General features: G+C 49.1%; 1 pseudogene; it reads right to left on the reverse strand.

The window, feature by feature from the left end:
• Positions 1-1,428: 1,428 nt before the first annotated feature.
• Positions 1,429-1,985, reverse strand: LOC128581991 (60S ribosomal protein L29-like; annotated as a pseudogene).
• Positions 1,986-5,450: the final 3,465 nt, after the last annotated feature.

Here is a 5,450-nt window from a genome sequence, read left to right on the forward strand (position 1 = left end):
TGTTTTCTTTTTTCCTTTTTTTTTGAGACGGAGTCTCACTATGTCGCACTTGGTAGAGTGCTGTAACATCACAGCTCATAGCAACCTCAAACTCTTGGGCTCAAGCAATTTTCTTGCCTCAGCCTTCCAAGTAGCTGGGAGTACAGGCACCCACCACAACACCCGGCTATTTTTTTTTTTTTGAGACAGAGTCTTACTATGTTGCTCTTAGTAGAGTGCAATGATGTCATAGCTCACAGCAACCTCAAACTTTTGGGCTCAAGTGGTTCTCTGGTCTCAGCCTCCTGAGCAGCGGGAGTACAGGTGCCCACCACAGTGCCTGGCTATTTTTAGAGGGGGACTCTTGCTCTTGCTCAGGTTGGTCTCGAACTCCTGACCTCCAATAATCCACCTGCCTTGGCCTTCCAAAGTTCTGGGATTACAGGTGTGAGTGAGTAACTGTGCCTGGCTGGTGACTTTTTTTTCTTAAAAAAGAACAAACAGTGTTGTGGCGGGCGCCTGTAGTCCCAGCTACTCGAGAGGCTGAGGCAGGAGAATCGCCTAAGCCCAGGAGTTGGAGGTTGCTGTGAGCTGTGTGAGGCCACGGCACTCTACCCAGGGCCATAAAGTGAGACTCTGTCTCTACAAAAAAAAAAAAAAAAGAACAAACAAACAAATCCCAAAGTCAGTAGTCTCTCTTCCCAACCCAATCCAGTTACTTCTAAGAAGGGTGGGGCAGAAGAGATGTGGCTGCCTGTGGTACACCCCCTCTTCCTGGTATTGTGGGATGGAGGGTCGTGAAACTCCCTGGCCAGCTCTCCTGTCCCCTCTGGGAAGTCAACGGTAGGGCTTGACTGTAGGATGGGACTTTGGGGCCTTGCTCTGCCCATATTTCTTGGAACCCACTCCTCTGGTGGGCTCGTTGCAGACTAGCCCTCCCTGCTCCCACCTCAGACTTCAAGGTTGTGGTTGACAGGTACAATAGGGGTGTCATTCCTCTGCTCCAGTGCCATTTTCTATCCAGCCTAGTTTCCTTAGTAATCCCATCATTGTTCAGCACTTGGGATCCTTCCAGTTTCCACTGTTAAAAAGGGCCCTTCTGTGAGCACTCTGAATAACATTCTCCTTGGTTTCTGGATTATCTCCCTGGGGGTATATAGCTAGGGAATGGTAGAATAGGGCCGAAGGCTCTTGTTGCCTACGCACAGACAGTTAATAAGAAGGGTTCAGAAGGAGGCAGATGAAGTGGCATATAACTGTTGATTCAATTATAGGAGTGGAGATGAGAGGCAGCAAAATTTCATCTTAGAAGTGCTGACATATTCCTCTAGGTAGGAAGGGGAGATTTTATTTTATTTTTTAAAATGTGTTTTATTTTATTTTAATTAATTAATTAATTAATTTTTTTTTTTAACAAATTCTGCCTCAAGTTTATGTGTACAAATAGCACAGGAGGACCCCAGCCCCATACAGACAGCAGCCTAGAGGTCGCACCAGTCCTTTTGTCCTCATGGCAGACAGGTGCCTCTACTCTGGAGCCTTCGTGGGGGCCTGGGCACCTTTGGGAGCCTGAGCTGGAACTGAAGCTGGAGCTGCAGATGAAGCAGCAGATTGGGCCTTTGTCTGATCCTTGGCCTTAGCCTTTGGCCGGCAGAGCCTGCGACCCTTGGCAATGCATGCACGAGCACGCTTCCCAAGCTTGGGGTGGGCGATGTAGGCAAGTCGACTGAGTTTACGGCTGGCACCCTTTGGAATCTTGGTCTTAACCTCCTTGGGCTTTATAAGGGCCTTATAGCTTCAGCACGTGCACTCACGGCCTTGGCATTGTTGGCCTGAATCTTCTTCAGGCCCTTCTTGTTGTGCTTCTTGGCAAAGCGCATGTTCCTCAGGAACTTGGGATCTACCCCCTTAAGAGATTCATATCTTTGTGATCGGGGTTTCTTGATGCCATTTCCGTGCCATTTTCGAGACTGGTTGTGTGTGGTGTGGTTCTTGGACTTGGCCATGTCTGCACTGCAACCCGCGATGGCTGAAGCGCCTACAACCGGAAGAGAAAAGGCTAATTTTTTTTTTTTTGAGACAGAGTTTCACTATGTCACTCTCAATAGAGTGCGATGGCATCACAGCTCACAGCAACCTCCCATTCTTGGGCTTAAGCGATTCTCTTGCCTCAGCCTCCCAAGTAGCTGGGACTAGAGGTGCCTGCCACAACGCCTGGCTATTTTTTTGTTGTAGTTGTCATGGTTGTTTAGCTGGCCCAGGCCAGGATGGAACCCGCCAGCCTCAGTGTATGTGGCTGGCACTGTAACCACTGTGCTATGGGTGCTGAGCCTGTTTTATTTTATTTTTGAGACAGAGTCTCAAGCTGTTGCCCTGGGTAGAGTACTATGGCTTCATAGCTCACGGCAACCTCCAACTCTTGGGCTCAAGCGATTCTCTTACCTCCGCCTCCTGAATAACTGGGACTGCAGGCCCTGTTACAATGCCCAGATATTTTTTAAAGATGGGGTCTTGATCTTCCTCAGGCTGGTCTTGAACTTGTGAGCTCAAGCAATCCACCCACCTCAGCCTCCCAGAGTGCTATTAATCCTATTACATACATGAGCCACCGCACCTGGCTGGAAGGGGAAATTTTAAAAAAGAGTCCTGATTGGTTCAGTCTCTGTTGTTATCCTGAGATCTCAGTAACTCCACCAAAGTGGAAGAGTATGATCTGAAGATCTCCAAGCTTCCTTTTGGCTTGGAATCCTGTAATTTCTTTCTTTTTTTTTTTTTTGTAGAGACAGAGTCTCACCTTATCGCCCTGGGTAGAGTGCCGTAGCATCACACAGCTCACAGCAACCTCCAAATCCTTGGGCTTAGGCGATTCTCTTGCCTCAGCCTCCCAAGTAGCTGGGACTACAGGCGCCTGCCACAACGCCCGGCTATTTTTTTTTTTTTTGTTGCAGTTTGACCGGGGCTGGGTTTGAACCTGCCACCCTCGGCATATGGGGCCGGCGCCCTACCCACTGAGCCACAGGCGCCACCCGGAATCCTGTAATTTCTGTGCGGAACACTGAGGTGTTTTGCTTTTCCATTGGCAAGGAGCTGAGGGAGAGGGGTTTGCTCTAGAGTTCCACCATCCCCAGCTATTAATTACAGTGGTCTGCTTCACGCTTGGGCTTGGCCTTGGGAAGCTCAAAGTTGAGGCAGCCAGGCAGTCTCCACCTGGCCACTGAGGCTGACTTGTGAGGCATGCGGTCCCAACGTACCCAGTGGCTTCACGTGGCCCACTGTGGTGCATACTTCCCCATCCAAGTCCCTAGTAAGAAGTCAGGACTGCAGTGTGGGAGTAGTGGCAGGGAAGGAGAAGTGAAGACTCTCAGACCTTTGTCTGCGGGTTGTTTCTCAGAGGGGACTATAGATTGTAGGAGGTAGGAGGAACTGTGAGTTTGCCCTCCTTGCTCAGGAGACCTGGTGTCAGGCCAGGTTTTGTCCCTGCATGTTGTGTGACTTGGAATAAATGTCTTTAACTCCTCCAGGCCTTAGTTTCCCCACAGGTACAATGATGGAATGGGACTATATGACCTCTAAGGACCTGCCCCCGGGGGCTGAGATTTCCCCCCCTTTCCTTCCCTTGGGGTTGACAGGTACTTGTCCCTTGGGAGGAGGGTGTCATTCCTCTGCTTGCAGGGTCAGGTCAGCCATAGGTGGAGTGACTGGTTTTGTATGGGCCACCTAGGTCTTCCTTTCTTATTCTGGAATAATGTGAGGATTGAGGGCCAACAAGGTGGAGCTGCTTCCTTTTTCAGCCAGGCTGATTTTTAGCTAGATTCTCAAATTCTGGCTTCACTTTTTTTTATTAAATCATAGCTGTGTACATTGATATGATCATGGGGCATCATTCACTAGCTTTACAGACCGTTTACGAAGTTTCACATATACCCTTGTAAGATGCACCGCTGGTGTAATCCCACCAATCCCCTTCCCTCTACCCACCTTTTTTTTTTTTTTTTTAAAGTGGTCTTGGCCGGGTGCGGTGGCTCATGCCTGTAACTGCGGGAGGCTGAAGCAGGTGGATTGCCCTGAGTTCACAGGTTGGAGACCAGCCTGAGCAAGAGCAAGACCCCTGTTTCTAAAAAAATAGCCAGGTGTTGTGGTGGGTGCCTGTAGTCCTAGCTACTTGGGAGGCTGAGGCAAGAGAATCTCTTGAGCCCAAGAGTTGGAGGTTACTATGAGCTAAGATGCCATGGCACTCTACCATGGTTGACAAAGTGAGACTCTGCCTCAAAGAAAAAAAAGAAAAGTGGTCTTACTCTGTTGCCCTGGCTAGAGTGCCATGGAATCAACCTAGCTCCCAGTAACCTCGAACTCCTGGGTTCAAGTGATCCTCCTGCCTCAGCCTCCCGAATAGCTGGTACTACAGGCACTCACTGTCACGCCTAGCTAATTTTTCTATTTTTCGTAGAGGTAGGTCTCTCTCTTGCTCAGGTTGGTCTTGAACTCCTGAGCTCAAGCCATCCTCCTTCCTTGGGCTCCCAGAGTGCTAGGATTATAACCAGTCTGGCTTCACTTGTTCCCTTCTCCAAGGGCTGAAGCACTTCCTATTTCTCCTCATCTTACTCCTTAGTCCCTCTCCTCCACTCCCTCTAATTCCAGAGACAAACTGCAGTAGGACCCACTGTATTTAATACTGTGGGAGACCCACATCTGGTGAAAGGGATTGCATGGAATGTAAAGAGGGAAATACAGGGCACAGAACAAAGCTACACACCAACCTGGCCAGGTAAGTACTGTCAACACAATTTAGGAGACCGTGTGCATCCAGTGGGAAGTCTCAATCTTTTTTTTCTTTTTTGCGACAGAGTCACACTATGTTGCCCTCAGTAGAGTGCTGTGGCATCACAGCTCACAGTAACCTCAAACTCTTGGGCTTAAACGATTCTCTTGTCTCAGCCTCCCAGGTAGCTGGGACTATAGGTGCCCACCACAACGCCCGGCTATTTTTTTTGTTGTTGTTGTTGCTGTTGCAGTTGTTTTAGCTGGCCGGAGCTGGGTTTGAACCTGCTACCTTCAGTGTATATGGCTGGTGCTGTAACCACTTTGTACAGGCACTGGGCCAAAAGTCTCAATCTTAACTATAAGTACTTGGGGGCAGTGCCTGTGGCTCAGTGGGTAGGGCGCTGGCCCCATATATCGAGGGTGGTGGGTTCGAACCTGGCTCTGGTCAAACTGCAATAACAACAGCAAAAAAATAGCTGGGAGTTCTGGCAGATGCCTGTAGTCCCAGCTACTTGGCAGGCTGAGGCAAGAGAATCTCCTAAGCCCAGGAGTTGGAGGTTTCTGTGAGCTGTGATGCCACGGCACTCTACCAAGGGCGAGGGTGACAAAGTGAGACTGTCTCAAAACAAACAAACAAACGAACAAAAAAAGCAAAGAGCTTGGATAAGTCATTAACCTTTTTGAGTTGCTGGAAAACAGAACAATACTCC

Source organism: Nycticebus coucang, chromosome 3 (assembly GCF_027406575.1).
Source record: "Nycticebus coucang isolate mNycCou1 chromosome 3, mNycCou1.pri, whole genome shotgun sequence".
Lineage (NCBI taxonomy): Eukaryota > Metazoa > Chordata > Mammalia > Primates > Lorisidae > Nycticebus > Nycticebus coucang.